The following is a 24,063-nucleotide window of genomic DNA, read 5'->3' as shown; positions in this document are numbered from 1 at the left end:
GGAGCTCAATATGAGGCAGAAGAGATGGCTGGAATTGATCAAGGACTATGACTGCTTGATAAATTACCATCCTGGAAAGGCGAATGTTGTGGCCGATGCTCTAAGTAGGAAGGAGAGACTGAATATGATGACAACATCAAAGGAATTATCTGAAGAAATCAAGAGATTTGAACTGGAACTTTGTGATTACGGAAAAGTTGAGGAAGTTTGTCGTGCAATGACCTTTCAGCCAACACTAGTGGAAAAGATAAAGAAGTGTCAAGAAGAAGTAATGGAGAAAGAGAAGAATCAGTTATCTGGAGAGGAGATTAATACTCAAAGGGATGAGCAAGGGATACTAAGGTTTTCTTCCAGAATTTGGATTCCTCATGTACCTGAATTAAAGAATGAGATCCTACGCGAAGCCCATAATTCGCAATTTTCAATCCACCCTGGGAGTATCAAGATGTATCGGGACTTAAAGAAAAACTTTTGGTGGCCAAATATGAAGCGAGACGTAGCGGAATTGGTTGCGAAGTGTTATACTTGTCAGAAAGTGAAGGCAGAACATTAACGACCAAGCGGATTAATTCAGCCCCTAAAGATTCCAGAATGGAAATGGGAAAATATTGCTATGGACTTTATAGTAGGACTACCGCGAACGAAATCCGGTCATGACGCTATATGGGTTATAGTTGATCGTCTTACGAAGTCAGCGCATTTCCTTCCAATTAACGAGAAGTCGTCATTAGACAAATTGGTTCATTTGTATGTGCGCGAAATCGTACTAAGGCATGGAGTACCCGTATCAATAGTTTCAGACAGAGATCCCCGATTTAACTCGAGATTCTGGAAGCAATTTCAAGAATGTCTTGGCACGAAGTTGAATATGAGCACGGCGTACCACCCGCAGACTGATGGTCAGAGCGAAAGGACAATTCAAACAATCGAAGACTTGCCGTAGATTGAATTCTCTTACAAGAATAACTATCATTCCAGTATTGGCATGCCACCATACGAAGCTTTGTACGGGCGAAAATGTAGATCACCAACAAGTTGGGATGAAGTAGGAGAAGCAAGAATTCTCGGCTCGGAATTGGTACAACAGTTGCATGACACAGTCAAGTTAATTCAGAAAAGGTTGCTTGCTGCTCAAGATAGACAGAGGAAGTATGCAGATCCAGCACGTAAGGATGTTCGATTCCAAATTGGTGAAGCTGTTTTGTTGAAGGTGTCACCTAGAAAAGGGTTGTCTAGATTTGGAAAGAAAGGGAAGTTAGCACCTAGATATATAGGTCCTTTTGAAATTTTGAGTCAAGTGGGGAAGGTGGCCTACGAGTTGGCCTTACTACCTCAGTATCAGCATGTGCATAATGTGTTCCATGTGTCGTTGCTTATGAAGTACAATCTTGACGCTAGCCATGTGATAGAATATGAACCAGTAGAAATTCAGGCAGACCTGTCATTTATGGAGCAACCGGTCAAAATACTCGACTGACAAGAGAAGAGTCTTAGAAATAAGTCAGTAAAGTTAGTAAAAGTACTTTGGAAGAACCCTAAGGTCGAAGAATCGACTTGGGAGTTAGAGTCTGATATGCGTTCCCGGTATCCTCATCTGTTCTCTTAGATTCTGGGGACAGAATCCCTTAAGGGGAGAGGATGTTACAACCGACATTTTCGTGTAATATTAATTGTAAATTTGGTGTAATTTTAAAGCCGAATGCCAATATATTCAACTATTGTATGTTTGTGTGAATGAGAATTTCTGCGTCTTAAATTTTCGTTATGTGGTATATGATTTTTTTCAAAGCAAAAGTTTATTTATTTCTTTTATTTTTGATTTATAAGGAATATTTTAAACCTTGAATAAATATTTTTTAAAAGTTATTTTGTTCACAAAATGCAAAAGTGGCTTTATAAAATTTCTAAAAATCCAAGTTATTTTATGGTATAAATTTTATAATTTTTGAACTTGTATTTTATTTTATAAAAATAAATCTTTATAAATGTTAGTTGTCATAATTAACAAATTACATGGTTGTCCTTGCATGCAAATCCTTCTCTATTCAATTCAAAGGGCTAAAGAGACAATTCCAACCCCACTAACTCTTATTTTTCTAGCCAAATTCCTTCTTTACCCTTGCATGCAAAATGAACCAAGTATAAGTGGAGGGATAGTCTTGTCAATTCTCATTCCCACTCACATTTGCCAAATCAAAAACCATAAAGCAAGCAATTGATATGATCATCCACTCCACTCACCATCACACTTTCTCCTCCCACCCTCCTCACTCCCTCACTCTCGGCCCTCCCCCTCCTTTTCTCGGTTTTTCAGCCGAAACCAACCCCCTCCCCATTTTCTTCATTCCTCCACCAAGTTTCCACCTTCTACACAATTAAATGTTACTTCCCATACCATGATCACATATATTCCAAGGAGTTTTGAGTAAAAAGTTTAAGTTTTAAAGTTGCATGTTAAGGTTTTAGTTGAAACTCAAAGTACAACCTTGATTTTTGTGGATTTAAGGTTGTTTTTGAGAGGACTACAAGGAATGGTGAAGTGCCAAGTCTTGAGAGAGAAACTCTTGATGTTAAATGGCCATTCCCTTCCATTTCATTCGGCCATGACCTTAAGGGAGCCGAATGAATGGTCCTAGAGATCATGCTTGTTGCTTGGTTCAATTTTTGTATATTTATGTGATAATGGCATGAAACTTGTAGTGAAAATTTGATAAAACTCTTTGCATGCTAAGTGATCATCTAGGTATAGCTTATGCTAGACTTGCATTTCAATTTTATGATAGAATATATTTAGAAAATATGTTGTTTTGGTTTGCAAAACTCGAAGTTATGCATGCATGTGAATTTCTCTTGAAATGTTGGAAGATTTTGATCATTAGGAAGGATTTTATTAGCAAGCTTTAATTTCAGTAGGAATAAGGAGTTAATATTGATTAATTCTTCTTGATGCATGGTAATAATTCGTGTATATCTTTTATAAAAATGCATAACTTGTTGTTTCAAAAACTTGATGATTTGTGAGTTGTGAAATGTGGTTTCTTTTGTTTCGCCATGATTGCACCTTAGGTAAGGATGATCTCCACCAAGATTATTTTGAGTATAAGGGAGTTACTTCACTAGATCACCATGTTTAAGTCTTGGTTTGGGTATTTGTAACACCCCAAATCCGGGGTCAAGATTTGGTGTCACTAAACAATCCTTACATAGGATAAAGAAATAAATAAATAACCCCTTTAATCCGGATCGTTTATAGGTTATGGTATGAAACAAGAATCTAATCTTCTACAACTTACAACAACTAAAATACAATTGTAAATTCCTTTGAACTAATGCTCGAATCATATTCTTCTAACTTCTTCAACCTTTCGCAGCGGAGATTTCTCGAACTTCTGCTGTCTATCTAAGCTATTCATTTTTATCCTTATCTGTTTCTGGCAGAAATAAGAATTGACAAAGCAAGAGTGAGCCAAAAATGCCCAGCAAGTATATAATTTGAGTTTCAAACATTAATATCAAAGAAAACTTCTGGACCAAATCTTTGAAATATTTTGAAGAGCGAAACACGAAAACATTTAAAGGATATACTTCATTATCTTAAAATCAATTTGATTTGCATTGCTATAAATCACATAGGAAATACTGACATTTTGTAAGAGTTCAGAGATCACGTGTTTTCAAAATAGTTTATGGTAACACTTCATACTTGAGCAACAAATGCAATAACTATTCATTAAACGATGTTCAAGAAATTCCTAACTATTCAGTATCCATCATTATGGACTAAGTTTCCATAGACTTAGCCTGCTAAACCAGCCTGATAAGGATGGGTTGAATAATTAAGAAGATCTCAATTCATTCAAGATTCTAACTATCACTGAGCAACTAATGCTGCAGCAACAATCTGAACCTCGAATATATTTAGAAACATTGTAATTTTTCCGAAACTGAGTGCTAAGAAAGAATAACTTTAAACCATAATCACATTTTATTTCAAGAGGGAATGCCATTAATGGCGAACAAAAATAAATTGGACTGAACACTAGAAACCAACATATGCACTATAACCTGCTGATCAGTCAGGAGATAGTGCAGATCTATACCCAACTGCATAGACCCAACCAACATATGGGGCACCCAGGCAACTATGGCCTAAAGGGTCCGGTCCATCTCCAGCCCATAGGATCCAGCTCATCACTGGTCCTCATAATAATCGTCCAGCCCGTAGAGTATTTTGATATCAAATCATTCTGATTTCAAAACATCCTAAATTAGGGTTCGCAATTAACCCGAACGAATGGGAATTTGTTCAAGAGAGTAATCGAATTATAGAAACAATAATGGAAAGAACTTGCATAATAAGAGTAATTGCAGCGAAATATAAAACAGTTTAACTATTCTGAACTTAGAATAGGAGCGAATAAATATTTGCAGTATTTTAGGAGAAAGGTTAGGAATACTTGCAGTATTTAAAAGAAAGTTCGGGAATACTTGCATAAACAGAATTATTTAATTCAGCGATATGTAAAACATTTATCTATTCCGAACTGAGAATAGGGAAAGCAAATACTTGCATAATAAGCTTCAAAATAAATATCACTTGAACAATAAGTGATGATAGGGATACTTGCCTCAATAAGCTTTAACCACTATTATCGGTTAACTTTGGTTCGACTTTAATCATTCGACTTTATCATCAAATTTCTATCCTATTTTGGATACGATCCCAGCATTCAGACCCTTCGGTTGGAACTTCGTTGATCTCGACGTCTAATCATTAGATCGATCCTAGTCCGATGTCACGTCTTGGGTCTTCCGTCTAAACCTACAGGGTTGAAATACCCTAATTCAGATAACCGCTTAAGCTTAACATCAAATCGTCATCCTATTCTACCCATATGATTTCATAACCGAATTCATATTTATATGTATTATCGACATACACATAGCAATTATGGTTCCCATTTTCGAAACTCGGTTCAGTATTTAATTTCGGAAAATACGTATATTTGTCATTTTAAAAAATAGGGTAATCGATTATTCATAAAATATCTTGTCACGTCACGTAAATAGGTTTCATAAAGTTTAATTATATCCTTGTTCGACGATTCCGATAATTACAGGTTACGTTCCCGTATTTTCGGAATTAGTTTTCCCGAAAATTGGGCAGCGTTTCCTTTATTTATCGGCCTACCCGTCGAACATCCCGACGTCAATCACAATATGTCAACAATCAATCATTCAATTCATAATCCATACGCCAATCCCAATCATCAACACAATTCAGCTATTAACTATTTTTATTCATTTTTGTTTCATAATCATTATCACGAACTAATTTATTTAATTAATGAATGTAGGGCTCAGATAAAAATCATCCTCGCCCACCGTCAGCTCGCCGAGGCTCATCGCCGACGGCGGTAAAATTTGCGGGTTCCCGTTTATAACGGATGTCCGACACGAATTTCACCGATATATCAAAATAATCCCCGCATAAAAATATATTTTATTTTCACGAACCAATCAATTAATTTCCTGCAGGAATTAAGTATAATAAAATAATTAAAAGAATCCAAATCGAACACACGCATGCAACAGGAAGCAACAGGAAAACATCCCGCCACCAACACGCGCAAACACGCGCGGGCGGCCGGAAGAACACGGAATCGATAACAAAACAGACTTCATCGCCACGCGCAACCGCGCAACAGCCGCCACACCTCGCCGGACTCCGGGAGGTGGCGACAACATAAGACACAGACTAACACACCCACACGGAAGTATATATACAAACGTGGATATATATATATATATAATTATCAACAAGCAAATCAGTACAGGAACCCACCGGAATCACACCGGAAAAGTAGAGCGGCGGCCGGAGATTCCCGAACAGGGAGAAGAACGGGAGGAAAGAAAGAAAGAAAAAAAACGGGAAGAAGAAGAGGGACAGAGAAGAGATGAGGGAGAGATCGAAGGGAGAGAGAAAAGAGAGAGCCGAGAGAGATTGCCGAGAGAGAGACCCGAAAAACCAAAAAGAATACCCGATTAAAAAGAAGAAAGGGGTACAATTTTGGGGGATTTTGTCGGATTTGTTGCGTTATTTCTGTTCCTGACACCGCGTTTAACGAATAAATGGGAAATTTACGAATAGAGATAGTCCCAAAGTTTACTAAAATAACCTTAAAATCCCCGGAATAATTTTAAAGTTAATAAAATAAAATTTTTATAATTTTTGAAGCATTCTGGAATTAAATACTGATTTTACAATTAAATGAGGTCAGAAAATCATTTAAAATTAAATAATTAATAAAATATTGATTTCTAAATTTTACAAATTCCTAAAAATAATAAATAAACTTATAAAACAACAAAAATAATTTTAGGAGCAATTTTAGAATTTTTATGAATAAATATTCAATAAAATTATTTTTAAAATGAATTAAATGCATACGGCTCGATAATTAATTATAAAAGTAATCTTCACATGCAGCAAATCATATACAATTAATAATACAGTGACATATAACTGACAGAACCATCACATATTTTATTTATTTAATAATTCGATAATTGCTTTTACATATTGGATCCGAAAATAGGTTACTTAGCCGCTAAGTAACTAAAAAGACGATATGATTTTAATATCAGAATTGAATAATTATCAAAACAAAGCTCCCTATAAAATACTTTATACGAAATTAAGGTAATAATGTCTCGCCTTTTTAGAATACGGGTTCTTATCGATATATAAAATGATTTACGTATCGAAAATTTCATACCGGGACCCCTACAGATCAAACCGTACCCCGGATCGAAAAAGTCAAAACACGAAAAATGTTCAGAATTAACAGATTAGGTTAGGAAGGAGTTTTCGGAAGAGTTTCAGGTTGTAAAAACGCAAAAGCGACTAAAGTGGGACGATTTCTGATTTTAAAAATAAATTTTATAATTATGTAAGAATAATCATTATCAATTCTATAAATTCATATAAAATCACATAATAATTATTTATTGATAAAAATAAATACATAATATTTCCCGGGCGTTACATTCTCCCCCCCTTAAAAGGATTCTGTCCTCAGAATCATGCTAAGGAACAGACCATGCTGCTTCTCAAGTATCTTTCTTATAATTTCTCAGTTCTCATCACATTAATCACAACTCAACGGCCTTTTACCGTCATCAACTCTATCAGTTGCTCATGCAACCCCTATCTCAATCTCTACTTCATACATTTGAAGCTAAATAAATTTTCGTAGTCATACACACATGAATGTCTTATAGATTCATTATACCGGTGACAACAAGACCAACTCATCCACACTCATTCTATCTATCTCATTGCCTCAAAGGACTAACTTACTTCACACTAATCTTTTTTTTTTTTTTTTTGCAATTCTAATAGTTCGTGTTCATGAACTTTCTATTTTCACTGACTGTTCTATTCTGCTTTTTAAGTTTCCTTCTGTTAGGTTAGCCTGACCTATGATAGTTTCCAATCGTATTAGAGAATCCTTAATCGGTCTCTTGCATTTTCTATCCATCTACACTCAATACCCTGAGTTCATGACGTCTGATGCTTCGAAATGTTCTACATCTATTCAAATGCTAAAAAGAAAAATCTCGGCAATTGCATTTACTCACCACTTGGTAGCATACTTCTATTTCTTTTCAATCACTATCAAGTAGATTCATTAAGCGAGAATCTGTTACTATTTGAAAGGAAATATTAATTTGGAATAGAATGAATCATAACTTTTTTCAAAACCCGGTCTCTTGGTACTAATACTCATTTTGTTGTCCTATCAAATTAGATATCAATACGAACTTTGATGCTCACAACATTTCATACCGAAGTCAACATCAATCATCTGCATTAATACCACCTTTGATATCCAACCACAAAGTAAGTATCAGCATAACCCAGAAGATGGATTAAACTTATTTTTCAATTTCTAACTTTTCCAATTCTTTTAACCAGAATTCATATCTTTGAAGCTGAGAATGCAGCTGTTATTTTCTAGTTCTTCGCAAGCATACCTTCAGGCATTCAACTTGGTCTTCCTTAGTCCTTGAATTAGCGAGGATGTTATCAATAAATACAATCACACCATCCCAATACTCCTGGTACATTATGTTCACTTGATCTTCAAACTTACCATTTCTGATAATCGACGCGTGACTTCCATGATCGATTTTGTGCACAGCGCAAAATATTCTTTACTTCATTATACTTTCATTCCACATTTCTGAAGTTTTCCTTCACTTATTATTTCATTCTGATTGAGTTGTACGATACCTGGCTTTTGACACTAGCTTGACTCTGTGCAGTGACCGACGAGAAATTCTCACTTCATTCTTTGAGGTAATCTTGGTAAATCATTCGTTCGAACTTCCGGGACTTTATTTTAATTTTTAAAGAATTTCGACATGAAATTCATTGCAACGTTCTTCTCTAGTAGTTTGCCATTAATACCATTGTTTAATCATTCCGGTTTACACGCATTCCTTGAATGAAATTCCTATCTTCAATTATCGACATTTCACCTCATTCTTCTAACAGTTCTGGCATAAACGACGTTCCCAACTTGCATATCTTCTGGATTATTTTATAAAATTTCTTTATCATCCTTTTGATTCCACTTCTTGTCTTGATTAGTTCTTCATTCTCATTATTCATTATCTTTTTCATATATAATGAATTTCTTTTTCTTAGTAATATTACTCTGTTTATTATTGGATAGGTCATCTCTAAAGTTCACACTGGGATGAAGGCTTTTATTTATACTATTTATATTCTTACTAACAGAGTTATCGAATTTCCTCGGTGGCTATTTCTTTAGCCTTGCTTAACGTATCACAAATCGCGTGTTCGACTTCTCTTCATTGACTATCATCTCTTTTCCTGAGTTCACATGCGGACTTCATCAATCTCCGTCTTTCATTGGATGCTTGAATTTGCGAGCTTCCCATTATTCTACAGCAATTTCTATTCAACCGCCGTTCAAAAGAAGTGTAAATTTAAATATTTTATTAATTCGTCATTCGATATGGGTACACACCCAAGTTTTTCCTGGAACGCTATTACAGATGATATATTCTCTTGGATTTATCTCATACCTTCAGGTCTTGAAATATTCTTCTTACTAGCATGAACCAATAACTTCCTATTCCTTTTATTCATCGAAACAGCATATTCTTCTGGATCATACCTTGCACCTGATCATGCTAATTGAGCTAAGCTTTTAATTTACGTTAATGCCATTATTTTCCAAATTTCTTATTGTTTTGATTTCGGAGCTGGAAATCATGTTAGAGCTTGACTCAATCTAATTGGAATCGATCTCCATTTAACTACCCATTAGTTGGTAAAGTTGACCAATTAACTCCTGTAACTGATCACTTAAACCAAGTACTGACTAGCTAACTGGAATCAAAGACCAATTATATAAAGTCGGTTTGGTCATAACAACTTTCTCAAGAACCAAGATCGCGATTATTTGGAGTACTGACGAGAACGATAATATACTTCTCTGTCCTTAACTATAGGGTAATTTCTGAAAATTTGGGCAGCACTTCTCCTACACCATTGACTACCAGTCGGACTTACGCCGACACCATCAATCAACCACATCCATCCATTCAACACAATTCAGATTATATCGTTTTGATCAACATATGTATTATTAATTGGCATAACATATATCGGGGAAATTGGGTCTTATACCAACAATGATTAATATACCCATACCCTTCTCAGTCCATTCAGATTATTACGAATTGTTATTAATGAACTTAAGGTTTAATTTCATAATTCTTTTAATTTATTTCTGACCATCATTAATCGGTTTATCTTTTAATAACTGCGCATGGTCTTCATTATTACCGTCACAATCTGGTAGAAACTCAATCGTTAGATCATTATTTCTTGAAAAGTTTCACAATCACGTCACCATTGCTTCATCTCCACTTATGGCTTCGTATCGAACTTTCGTCACTGACTCGGGTATGAGCATTAAATTCATAATCACTTATTTACGCAAGTTAGAGAACTTCATAATTTCTTAAAGAGCACATTCGAAGTTCGATTATATTTAAGATTTCTTTTATCTTGAATCTTTACGACAAATTTCTTCCCGCGACGAAGGAATATTTCACGTAGTAATTGCATGACTGAGTCATTATTCAGAATTTTCTTAATCTTTGATCGTCGTCCCGATACTCGTTAGCTCCGTCTGACGCACACAACTTTACTTGCTTATTCTATAATTGATCTAATTATTATGGTTCACTAATGATTCATTCCTCATCAAAATCTTCTGATTCGAAGTACATCGCGTTAACGTACTCTACTGTACTTATGAGATCCTCATGACATGAACAACTGTCAGATTTGATGTCCTTGCCACGACCGCGTTGTCGGTGTATCCATTCTTCTTTGCTTGCAAATGTCCCCCATTTAGCGGCTTGCAATCATATTCTTCTTTGACACGTAATTCTACCTGTCGCACGGGACTATTCTATTTCTTTCGTAATTATCAGAGAATGGACTCGATGCAAGAAGAGAGTTTATGAATATGATTTTGAATAAAAAGAAGGATAGGGAATAACAAGACAACAAACAGCTGGAAGAATCTGTAAGTTAATAAATTAAAGGAATAAAATGAGTGAAGAATGAGACAACCATATTCGTACTCAAGATGGCCAGTCTTTCATACTATATGGCATACAGCACATGATTAGGTGGCGTCCCACCAGACTCTTCGTCATTTTGACAAAGCATCATACCACAACACTGTTATCTCAATCAGGAATCAAGAAATTGGAGAAGTGAAACAATTCAGAAGGAATATAAGAAATTTTCTTTCGTTTTTGCCTCATATAATTTATCAACAAAAGAAGCTCCTACGTATTCAAAAATCAATAGAAACATACACTGTCATATTAGAAGAAAGAATGTCAATGCCGATCACCTCCACGCTTCACTTACGTATGCCTTCAGGATCGTGCAGATACAGGTTCACGATTCAAGTCATATCATTGCTTTGAAATGCTTCCTGGAAATGCCTTCACATCAACTACTTCAATAATTTGATCTTAATCGCGTCCTTCCGAAATGTATAACCATTGCTTTAGATTCCATTTATTTCGCATAAAATAACCATCGATCACACAACACCTAAGTTTTGTCGATAAAATATGATTCTTCTGCCTACTGTCTAGAAGATTCTGCCATTTCCTTCAATTATCCTCCGTCTATTCGAATCACGAATCTAGTTAAATTTTAATAATCTTATAAATTGGGTAAATAATATTTTAATACGTTGATTCAATTATTGATTTTATCAAACAACGTTTACTTTCATTTTTTACAGCAAACTTTAAACCTTCCCCCTGTGGGGGTTAACTTGGCCCTTCGAATTAACAACACTGAGTCTAAATCCATTATCTTTTTAGGTCATTTTCTGTTGGTAATAACAAGAACATAAATAGCAATTCAACAACCAATTTGTAAAACTCATTTCATGCCAAAAATCTTCTGAAAGTTGATTAAGAAAAACTTTTCCGAAATCTCATTTTAAAATTTTTGAAAAATCAAATATTTGGTCATCATTACTACATAAATTACTTGCTATTTTCCTGATTTATCAATGAAATGTCTAATTAAAAGAATGTCCATATAAGGGTCTCTTCACTTTGGTACCTCTTCCATATTTCCTCGGATTCAGCTCGCACAGATTACTCGCCGAAACTTCATTCACCGTCATAAATCATCTTATTCGCAATTCTATCGCAACGCTGACATGTAGTACTATCTTTAACATTCTTGTCGTCGTTCTTGCCGTTATTCTCACACCCACGTGTGTGATTCGGTGTTCTGTCGGTAGATAGGGTCGCATTTCCTTGCTAATCTTACCTATATCTAGAAAGGTAGCTATTATTTCTCGCGCAGCTCCCGATGGTACGCGTCCTAATACCTAATTCTACGTTAAATCGTAACTTTTCTTACACAAATTCTCACAAGAATCGATCGCATAGTATTCAAAACCACATGAAAAATAGGGTAACATACCCAATCTCCATCGATCCGTCGATCTGTCGATCCCTCATTACTATAGGATCTAAGAATTCAATATACCTATATCTTTAGCGTTGCAATATTCGCCTTGCACTTTCTCAGCAATCCTATCTTAGCAACTCCATCTCGGATCTACTAACCCTAATTTGCATTCAACTCAATTTATCCTGAATGTGCCTAGTGTCTTTCCTATCCTGTACGACCTATCATTCTTATCTTACTCTCACCTATTCTTATTTCAGTGACCAATAACCTGCAGCTCTGATACCAACTGTAACACCCCAAATCCGGGGTCAAGATTTGGTGTCACTAAACAATCCTTACATAGGATAAAGAAATAAATAAATAACCCCTTTAATCCAGATCGTTTACAGGTTATGGTATGAAACAAGAATCTAATGTTCTACAACTTACAACAACTAAAATACAATTGTAAATACCTTTGAACTAATGCTCGAATCATATTCTTCTAACTTCTTCAACCTCTCGCAGCGGAGATTTCTCGAACTTCTGCTGTCTATCTAAGCTATTCATTTTTATCCTTATCTGTTTCTGGCAGAAATAAGAATTGACAAAGCAAGAGTGAGCCAAAAATGCCCAGCAAGTATATAATTTGAGTTTCAAACATTAATATCAAAGAAAACTTCTGGACCAAATCTTTGAAATATTTTGAAGAGCGAAACACGAAAACATTTAAAGGATATACTTCATTATCTTAAAATCAATTTGATTTGCATTGCTATAAATCACATAGGAAATACTGACATTTTGTAAGAGCTTCAGAGATCACGTGTTTTCAAAATAGTTTATGGTAACACTTCATACTTGAGCAACAAATGCAATAACTATTCATTAAACGATGTTCAAGAAATTCCTAACTATTTAGTATCCATCATTATCGACTAAGTTTCCATAGACTTAGCCTACTAAACCAGCCTGATAAGGATGGGTTGAATAATTAAGAAGATCTCAATTCATTCAAGATTCTAACTATCACTGAGCAACTAATGCTGCAGCAACAATCTGAACCTCGAATATATTTAGAAACATTGTAATTTTTCCGAAACTGAGTGCTAAGAAAGAATAATTTTAAACCATAATCACATTTTATTTCAAGAGGGAATGCCATTAATGGCGAACAACAATAAATTGGACTGAACACTAGAAACCAACATATGCACTATAACCTGCTGATCAGTCAGGAGATAGTGCAGATCTATACCCAACTGCATAGACCCAACCAACATATGGGGCACCCAGGCAACTATGGCCTAAAGGGTCCGGTCCATCTCCGGCCCATAGGATCCAGCTCATCACTGGTCCTCATAATAATCGTCCAGCCCGTAGAGTATTTTGATATCAAATCATTCTGATTTCAAAACATCCCAAATTAGGGTTCGCAATTAACCCGAACGAATGGGAATTTGTTCAAGAGAGTAATCGAATTATAGAAACAATAATGGAAAGAACTTGCATAATAAGAGTAATTGCAGCAAAATATAAAACAGTTTAACTACTCTGAACTTAGAATAGGAGCGAATAAATATTTGCAGTATTTTAGGAGAAAGGTTAGGAATACTTGCAGTATTTAAAAGAAAGTTCGGGAATACTTGCATAAACAGAATTATTTAATTCAGCGATATGTAAAATATTTATCTATTCCGAACTGAGAATAGGGAAAGCAAATACTTGCATAATAAGCTTCAAAATAAATATCACTTGAACAATAAGTGATGATAGGGATACTTGCCTCAATAAGCTTTAACCACTATTATCGGTTAACTTTGGTTTGACTTTAATCATTCGACTTTATCGTCAAATTTCTATCCTATTTTGGATACGATCCCAGCATTCAGACCCTTCGGTTGGAACTTCGTTGATCTCGACGTCTAATCATTAGATCGATCCTAGTCCGATGTCACGTCTTGGGTCTTCCGTCTAAACCTACAGGGTTGAAATACCCTAATTCAGATAACCGCTTAAGCTTAACATCAAATCGTCATCCTATTCTACCCATATGATTTCATAACCGAATTCATATTTATATGTATTATCGACATACACATAGCAATTATGGTTCCCATTTTCGAAACTCGGTTCAGTATTTAATTTCGGAAAATACGTATATTTGTCATTTTGAAAAATAGGGTAATCGATTATTCATAAAATATCTTGTCAGGTCACGTAAATAGGTTTCATAAAGTTTAATTATATCCTTGTTCGACGATTCCGATAATTACAGGTTACGTTCCCGTATTTTCGGAATTAGTTTTCCCGAAAATTGGGCAGCGTTTCCTTTATTTATCGGCCTACCCGTCGAACATCCCGACGTCAATCACAATATGTCAACAATCAATCATTCAATTCATAATCCATACGCCAATCCCAATCATCAACACAATTTAGCTATTAACTATTTTTATTCATTTTTGTTTCATAATCATTATCACGAACTAATTTATTTAATTAATGAATGTAGGGCTCAGATAAAAATCATCCTCGCCCACCGTCAGCTCGCCGAGGCTCATCGCCGACGGCGGTAAAATTTACGGGTTCCCGTTTATAACGGATGTCCGACACGAATTTCACCGATATATCAAAATAATCCCTGCATAAAAATATATTTTATTTTCACGAACCAATCAATTAATTTCCTGCAGGAATTAAGTATAATAAAATAATTAAAAGAATCCAAATCGAACACACGCATGCAACAGGAAGCAACAGGAAAACATCCTGCCACCAACACGCGCAAACACGCGCGGGCGGCCGGAAGAACACGGAATCGATAACAAAACAGACTTCATCGCCACGCGCAACCGCGCAACAGCCGCCACACCTCGCCGGACTCCGGGAGGTGGCGACAACACAAGACACAGACTAACACACCCACACGGCAGTATATATACAAACGTGGATATATATATATATATAATTATCAACAAGCAAATCAGTAAAGGAACCCACCGGAATCACACCGGAAAAGTAGAGCGGCGGCCGGAGATTCCCGAACAGGGAGAAGAACGGGAGGAAAGAAAGAAAGAAAAAAAAACGGGAAGAAGAAGAGGGATAGAGAAGAGATGAGGGAGAGATCGAAGGGAGAGAGAAAAGAGAGAGCCGAGAGAGATTGCCGAGAGAGAGACCCGAAAAACCAAAAAGAATACCCGATTAAAAAGAAGAAAGGGGTACAATTTTGGGGGATTTTGTCGGATTTGTTGCGTTATTTCTGTTCCTGACACCGCGTTTAACGAATAAATGGGAAATTTACGAATAGAGATAGTTCCCAAAGTTTACTAAAATAACCTTAAAATCCCTGGAATAATTTTAAAGTTAATAAAATAAAATTTTTATAATTTTTGAAGCATTCTGGAATTAAATACTGATTTTACAATTAAATGAGGTCAGAAAATCATTTAAAATTAAATAATTAATAAAATATTGATTTCTAAATTTTACAAATTCCTAAAAATAAAAAATAAACTTATAAAACAACAAAAATAATTTTAGGAGCAATTTTAGAATTTTTATGAATAAATATTCAATAAAATTATTTTTAAAATGAATTAAATGCATACGGCTCGATAATTAATTATAAAAGTAATCTTCACATGCAGCAAATCATATACAATTAATAATACAGTGACATATAACTGACAGAACCATCACATATTTTATTTATTTAATAATTCGATAATTGCTTTTACATATTGGATCCGAAAATAGGTTACTTAGCCGCTAAGTAACTAAAAAGACGATACGATTTTAATATCAGAATTGAATAATTATCAAAACAAAGCTCCCTATAAAATACTTTATACGAAATTAAGGTAATAATGTCTCGCCTTTTTAGAATACGGGTTCTTATCGATATATAAAATGATTTGCGTATCGAAAATTTCACACCGGGACCCCTACAGATCAAACCGTACCCCGGATCGAAAAAGTCAAAACACGAAAACTGTTCAGAATTAACAGATTAGGTTAGGAAGGAGTTTTCGGAAGAGTTTCAGGTTGTAAAAACGCAAAAGCGACTAAAGTGGGACGATTTCTGATTTTAAAAATAAATTTTATAATTATGTAAGAATAATCATTATCAATTCTATAAATTCATATAAAATCACATAATAATTATTTATTGATAAAAATAAATACATAATATTTCCCGGGCGTTACAGTATTGGATTGTTGGTGGTTGAGTTTGTCAAGTCAAAACCTTGGAGAAAGGAGAGTTATAGTTTCTGCAGAAAATCAGTTTAGTACCCTGAGGTTTAGAGTGAGTTTTGACCATGTCATTGATGTGCACTTTGAGACCCAAGCCACCAGAAGTTATTATTGGGAGTATATAAAATGTTTTAGGTGTTGGTTGGAGGTGTGCATGTCATTTGGTTAGGTGCACAAGTAGAATAACAAAATCTGTCCAGCAGGGGACAGTTTTGTAACAACTTAGAAATAGGGAGATTTGACCATGTCATGGGTAGGCCCTCATTAGGCCCTGTTGGGCCTTAATTAGAGGGAGTGTCAGAGAAGTTTTTCCAACCATAGATCATAGGATATGAGTTAGAACCATGTGTCACAAGTTAATTCAAGTCAGGGCATTTTCTGCCCAGAAAAACAGGGGAACCATGGACTTTGAGCTTAGGCCCAAGAAGGCCCAAGCCAGGCCCTTGAGCCACATTAAGTTTGGGAGATGCCCTTAGGTCAGGAGGGTCTTGTGTAAAAGTTTTGAAGGAAAAATTGTAGTTTAAGAGTGTCTAATACACTCAAGAAACCATAGATATCATTCTGAAATTTTCACCAGTGAGCACTTTCACTTATCACATAGTTCTAGAACACTTAGGAGTGAGATTTAGGTTGACCACCATAGTTGTAAGATAGTATAAGGTCAGTAGAGCAAAAGGCCCAAGTGAGGGTCAATAGGTCTTGGATAGTTTAGTAAAGGCACATTGAGTTAGGAAGCCAAAAATTAGAAGACTTTGTCTAGTTTAGCGACCAAGTGACTTAAGTTGTGAGTCTAGATCATCCAAGCCAAGTGTTGCATTATGGTGTATATGGTGTTATTTGGTATTAATATATGATATGTGATTATGTGGGTATGTGTGTGCAATTATAATTTAAAGGTGAATATAAATTAAGTGCATATAGGCCTAAGTGCCATCCGTGTTTAAATTTGGGTTGTAAATAGGTTAAGTTGGTGAGGATATATTATAATGAGGATTATTATTATTTATGTAGGATCTCGAGACGAGGGAAAACTTGCCATAAAGGTCAAGTGAAGCTTCCAGTTGCTCCTACCAGTCAGACCAGACCAGCCTTTCTCAAGGTAAGTGATTCAACCTGTCTTTCGTATTCACTGTAAATAGTTTATTTATATCGATGCAACTATCCTCAGTCATTTTGATATATATATTTAAGTCAAGCGTATCTTATGTTTATCCTTGAAATGCCATGAACCCTTGAGTACGTATTGCAAGTAGTTCAAAAGTCTTATCATGATAGTAATTTAAAGTAATTTGAATGTCATGATAAAAGAAAGGGTAGTTACAACTCTTGGTTGATTCTCTTGATTATCATGCTAATGATTCCTAAGTATTGATATCTCATCCTGATACTTGAACCCCTATAGAACCTTACCTTGAACCCTGAAAGACAGATATTTATCAAAGTGATTCCTCATTGATTTCCTCTCTTTCTTATCTTAAAGCTTGACAATTCTGATAAATCCTGAGCTAAAGATCATTTCTTCATACCTTAACACCCTTAGTATTCATGAAGCTTACCTTTTTGATGATCCAGCACTTGAACCTTGATGAGAAACCATTGCTTTAAGCCCAGTTTGGCATTACCCTTCATAATATCCAATAGCCTCGCTAAATTCCCTTGTCCAAACTTTGATATATGAAAACCATTCAGTTACCCTAATAGAGTATAGTTTTGTGGATCATGGCCCTAAAATTTAGTACCATATTTCCCGTGTTTCGAGTAGATCTATAATTCCTTGATAAAATGTTTCTGTTAAAAGAGATTTTGTTATATTTCGGCATCAGTTTTTGAAATAAATAAAACGTGGGTTTTCAGTCCCAAAGGGGGATAAACGTTTTCTTGAATAGTGGATCTGGACTGAGACGCGAGTCCTTTCCACACTTATATTAGGCTTAAAAGTTGCCTAGGGATTCCCATTAATGTTGTAGAACCCAGCGAGGTTCGGGATTACTTCGCGGCTGATCACCGGCTGTAATCCGTAGCGTCATAAAATGATTTTGATTAAAAGTATGATTTTAAAGTTGTTTTGATACAAACAAAATGATGCCACCTCCCAAAAGTTTTATCTCTCGATATCATTGCTTATGTCCTCTCATTGATATTCTTTAATGTATATCTCAACTTATGTTTTGTATCGTATTGATTAGCACTTGTTGAGCATTTGGCTCACTCCTTGCTTTACCCTGTTATTATAGCTAGCAGCTATCGTTAGATTCAAGCAGACCGCCCGTAAAACCTGTGATGCTGATGTTTATGTTCGAGCTCATGTAGAATAAGAGATAGTAGTTTTGTGTGAGGACTCGATATTTAAAATCAGTTGTAATAGATGGTAATGTTGGGCTGTTCCAAACCCTAAACTGTAAGATCTTGAATTTGGTTATGTTTATTTATTTTTAAATGGTGTAATAGTTACATTTACTTTGTTGTTTAAGTTGGGGTTGTGACATTTAACATCGCGCTTCCATGATCAATATTTTATAATTCATCTCTGTTAGGTCACACACACTGTAGAAGGGGGTTGAATAAAGTGTTTACTATAATCAAATCGAATTAAGAACACAAGTAACTCAACACAGATTTATTCAACACAATAAACTCTGTTACAATATGGAATTGTCCTCTCTCAGTGATGAACAAATTATCACGAGAGCTGCTAGGGTTACAATGAATAATATTTTCGATAATGATAACACATATAGTGTAAACCCTATGCTTGTGTTTATATACTACACAGTTACAAGTTAATCTTCTAATTGATATTGAATATAATTATGCTTCCTAAAATATATCAATCAATCATCTTTTCTTCCAAGTATCCTATTCTTCATAGAATTCCTTCTTCATGCATATCTCTTCTTGTATTTGTCTTAATCTTCTTTCCTTTCAATTAGTCGCCTTTCTTATCTGAAAGTCTCCTTAAGTCCTGATATTATCTCCTGATAAACATCTCCTGATAACTTAAGTTCTGATAACTTAAGTTCTGGTATCTTAAGTTCTGACTTCAGTATAAGTACTGATTTTCAGTTAAGTACTGATTTGTCCTGTTAAGTAAGATCTGAAAACTAAACACAAATCATTTTAGACATGACATCACAAATATATCTAACAATCTCCCCCAACTTGTAAATTAGCATAATATACAAGTTTAACAGATATTTGATGATGTCAAAAACATTAAGTACAAATGCATGAGAATTTGACAAGATAACTACAACTTACAGTCCTTTCAGCTTTACCATCCTTAAGATCTGATATCAGCTTCAGTCTGTATACACTTTATAATTTAAGCAGTTGTAGATCTTCGACTTGGCTTCAATTTCTGATCTCTTTGATGTCAGGAATTATTCTGAGATAGTTCTTCAAAAGACATCTCTCAGCATATTCAAGTTCATTGACCATCCTCCTCTTAGCTTTTTTCAATTCAGCCGTATCTTCACCAGTTTGAAAAATAGCTGCTCTGAGATCATTTATCTTAGTTTTCCTTATATCTTGATCAAGTCTGATCAGATATGCTTTGTCAGACTCTAGATTGAATTCCAAAACCTTATTACCCAGAAAAGTAGTTATGATCTTAGCAGTGTTAGGCTTCATTTCAACAATATCACCTTTGTGATCTCTGTACTTGGGAAAATATGGGCTGTCAGACTTTACAGAGTAAAGCTTCTTCTGTCTTTGAATATTTGATTTTAAATAATCTGCAGCACCATTTGTAGATCTATTTTTCACTTGAAGTAAAAATAGAACATGTTCCAGTTCTTTAAAATACTTCAGTGGAATAACATTCTTCCTGATATGGAATACCTTTCCATCTGTCATAAAATATAACAAGATATGTTCTTTCAAAACAGAATGGTAAACCATTTGTAAAGATTCAAGTTGATTCAATCTTTCAGGAGTTGCTCCTACTCCTAGTTCACTTAAGGAAGTTGGATCATTGGTAGTGTTGTGTACTCTTCTTTTATCAGAACAACCCAATCTATATTTATCTCTTGCTTCCTTTCCTGTAACAACTCTTGCTTCAAAACCACTTGATGTAGTCTTCGAAGGTTGAGTCTGTTGAGCTTTGGTGAATCCTGGTAAGAGTATCTTTGAAGGTTTAACATGAGCAATGTCACAGGTTTCCTTTTCTGATATCAAGTCAACTTGAGCTATGTCAGAGGTTGCTTGCTTCACTGTCATATCAGAACTTACTAAGTCTTGACACTGAACAACATGAGCCATGTCAGAGGTTGTTTGAGAAATATTCTTTTTCATCATAGTAAGACTAACATCTTCTTCATCAATTATTTCTTCATCCATGACTGGCATATAAACCTTTACAGGTTCATCAACTTTTTCTTTGCCCTTGGACCTTGGATCTACTTCCACTTGTGATTTAGCTTTGGTTGCATCAGAATTTGTTCTTTTTTTTATCACAATACCCTTAAGCTTTGGAAGTTTCTTTTCAATAACAGAAGCTTTAGATTTTGTCTTGCCACTTTCTGCTTTGAGTCTAGCTTCTTCTTCCTTTATACTCTCAAAGTCCATTCCTGGATTTTCTTTAAGAAATAATTTCTTTGAAATTTCTTCATCAAGTTCCAGATGTTCACCAGAACTTATCCTTTTACCAGTATCAGAACTTATTTTTCTCCCAGTATCAGAACTTGTTCCTTGACTTATAATTCTAGCTTTACTTGATGAAAATCCTTTGCCTTGACCTTGACCTCTAACCTTATCAGAGTTTCCCTGGTCATCATTTCCATCATCCTTTCCCTTCAGTGTCTTATTAGATTTGCATTTGTACTTAATCACTTTCTCCCCCTTTTTGGCATCAACAGGTAAAGGAAGAGAGACAAGAAATTCCACTGAGGATTGGATCTCATTGAGTTGAGTTTGATGAGAAGCTTGATTCTTTAGAATTTCATCAATCTGAGTTTGTTGCTTCTCCTGAGTTTTCTCAATGTAGGAAATTCTGTCAAAGGCAGGCTTGAAAAATCTGTTCTTTTCAAGTTTCACATTCATATCTTGCTAGATCAAGGTTTCTTGAATTTTATTCACCTTGGCATGGGTTGTTGAGTGTTGACCTTGAAGGTGCCTAGTACTCAATGCAGTAACTCTCAGCTGTGCCTTGAAATCATCATTTATCAGCATTTTATCAGCTTTTGCCAGATGCTCAGCAAGAATCTTTTCAGAAGGAACAAAACTAACTGTGTTCCATTCCTTAGTCCACTCCTTTCCTCTAGGAGTTTCACTCCAAGGTACTGGTGCATCCCCTCTAAAAAACTTCTTGACTAAATCATCTTTGCATGGAGCTTGTTGAGGTGCATGTCTTGATGGACCAGCTGCATCAGCATCTAGATTAGTAGCAGCTTCACCAGTAGTTTCAGCATTATCAACATCAGAACTTATAGATCCAACAGTATCAGCATCCTCTGATAGAATCGCAGTATATGAGGCAATAGAGGCTTCAACATCATCCTCTAAATTCTGATCTGCATCTAAGTTCTGATCAACAGCCAAATCTTGATGCCCACCTAAAATCTGATTCTCATCATCCAGATTCAGGATTGGTGTAGTTGGAACTTCTTCATTGAAATCAGCATCTTGAATTGGTGTTGTTGGTGGAGTGAGTTGAGTTGCTGGAGCTTCCAAGTACAGAACCTCAGGCACAATCAAGTTATGAATATCAATTTCAGCACTTGTACCTGGGTCGTCAGTATGTACTTGTTCAATTATAGGTGACACGGGAGGTGTAGGCACTCTGTCTTGAGCAGTTTCTAGTTGTGTAGAAGGAAGTGATTCAATAATAACTGGTTCTGTTGGGATCAGAGATTCCTGACCCCCTTCCTTAACTGCTTCCTCATCTTCTGAATCTGACTCAACTGTGTCCCTGTGATCTCTTTGCTTTTTTCATTTTCTTCAAGGGTGGAGACACTGTAGGAGCTTTATCATCAGGATTTAGCTTTCTAAGCCTTTTGAGAGGCCTAGACCTCCCAGTTACAATATCTTTCTGAGAAGAGACCTTCTCATCTTCTACAATAACAGGTTTTGAAATAGGAACCTGTTCCTCAGAATCTGATTCATCTCTCAGAATAATTCTCCTTTTCTTCTATTGAGACTGAGGTACATTCTTTGTCCTCTTTGGTCTTGATGATGAAGGATTCACCGGATGTGCTGATGGTTGTGGTTGAGAAGTTTGAGGTGGTTGTGTAGAGGTGGTAGGTGCTGATGGTTGAGGTTCTGATGGTTGGACATCAGGATATACTTCAGTGTATTTAACTGGATCATAGGTTATTAAGGCTTGTTTGACAGATAAAGGAACTTGGAGGGGTCTTAACATAGCCTTCTTATTATAAGTAGATAATAGGTCATTAAAAGCTCTTTTAGCGAGTCTTAATGATGGAATTAATTTACTAGCTGACTGGGGCTTATCATCACAACAAAAACTATAAATAAGCTGACAGAACCTAGCAAAGTAAACATTATTTTTGTCTTCTGTCATTCTATCCCCAATGAAACCTAAGACAACACTTGCATAATCAAAATCAGTTTGGTTAAGGAGAGCATACCTGATTTGTTGGATGAATATGGGGATTGCTTCGAAATTAGAACATTTATTTGTAAAAGCCTTGGTTATGCAGTCAAAGAAGAAACTCCATTCCCTCCGAATGTAAGATCTCTTCAACTGACCCAGCTTTGCCAATGTCCTCTCATACCCCAGACAGGCCATCATGTTTTGAAGAACTGGCTCCTCAATAGTAGAATAAACACAGTTCTCAGGCAGCTGCAGTGCTTGTCGAACCGTGGCCAATGTCACAACATGCTCATCCTCCCTTGATGAACAAATAATACTTGGGGTCCCTTGAGCACCACCATCATCATATACTCCGCTTCTCCAAAACTCCAGCACTTGAGTACTAGAGACGGCATCGGGTTGGGTCAAAGTGTACCCAATATCAGAACTAGTAAGAAAGTCCTGAATGAAGTGAAGTTCTGATGGGGCTTCTACCTTGCTAAGAATAGCAGAGAAGTTATTAGGAACAAACTTAGCCCCATCGAAAATTACGTCTTTTGGTGCCATCTATGTAAGAAATTAAGTGAGTAAGAGAATGTTTGCAAAGTGTTTGTGAAAAGTCCTGAGAGAAAAACAACTTCAGAAAATATGAGAGAGAGGGAGAGAAAGTAAAAGAGATTTAGAATAGAAAAGTAAAAGATTAGAAAATCTTTTATCTCTCATATATACACTCTCTCCACTCAACAGTTGTATTTTTGAAGCATGGGATACACTTTACACCTGGCACCATGTGAACAGTCAATAAACGGTTAGAGCAGAAGTTAATGGGCACGTAAAATAAGCAATAATTATCGTGCACATGCAATTTTTCAGGACATACACGTTAACCACTATCCCATAATGATTATAACTGATTTATCTCACATAAACCAATATTCTGTAAAAATATGACCGTTCAAGTAATGACAAAAAATAAACCAAGTAAATAAATACTGCCACGTCAGCATCAAAACTTGATTATTATCAGAATTTAAAAGTCATCAGAATATGGCTCCTTTACTCGAAAAGTGAATGTTTATTCCTGTAATTCTTCACACAAATACTGATATGGGTTCAACAGAACTTAATCATCAGAACTTCCAATAGAACTTGTCCTCAGAATTTATGTAACTGACACTTAAACTGTTCATCTAAAACAACATTTATCACCACAGTAATTTTCATCATTCAT

This window comes from Apium graveolens, chromosome 9, assembly GCF_009905375.1.
Source record: "Apium graveolens cultivar Ventura chromosome 9, ASM990537v1, whole genome shotgun sequence".
NCBI lineage: Eukaryota > Viridiplantae > Streptophyta > Magnoliopsida > Apiales > Apiaceae > Apium > Apium graveolens.
Note: the sequence above shows the minus strand (reverse complement) of the source record.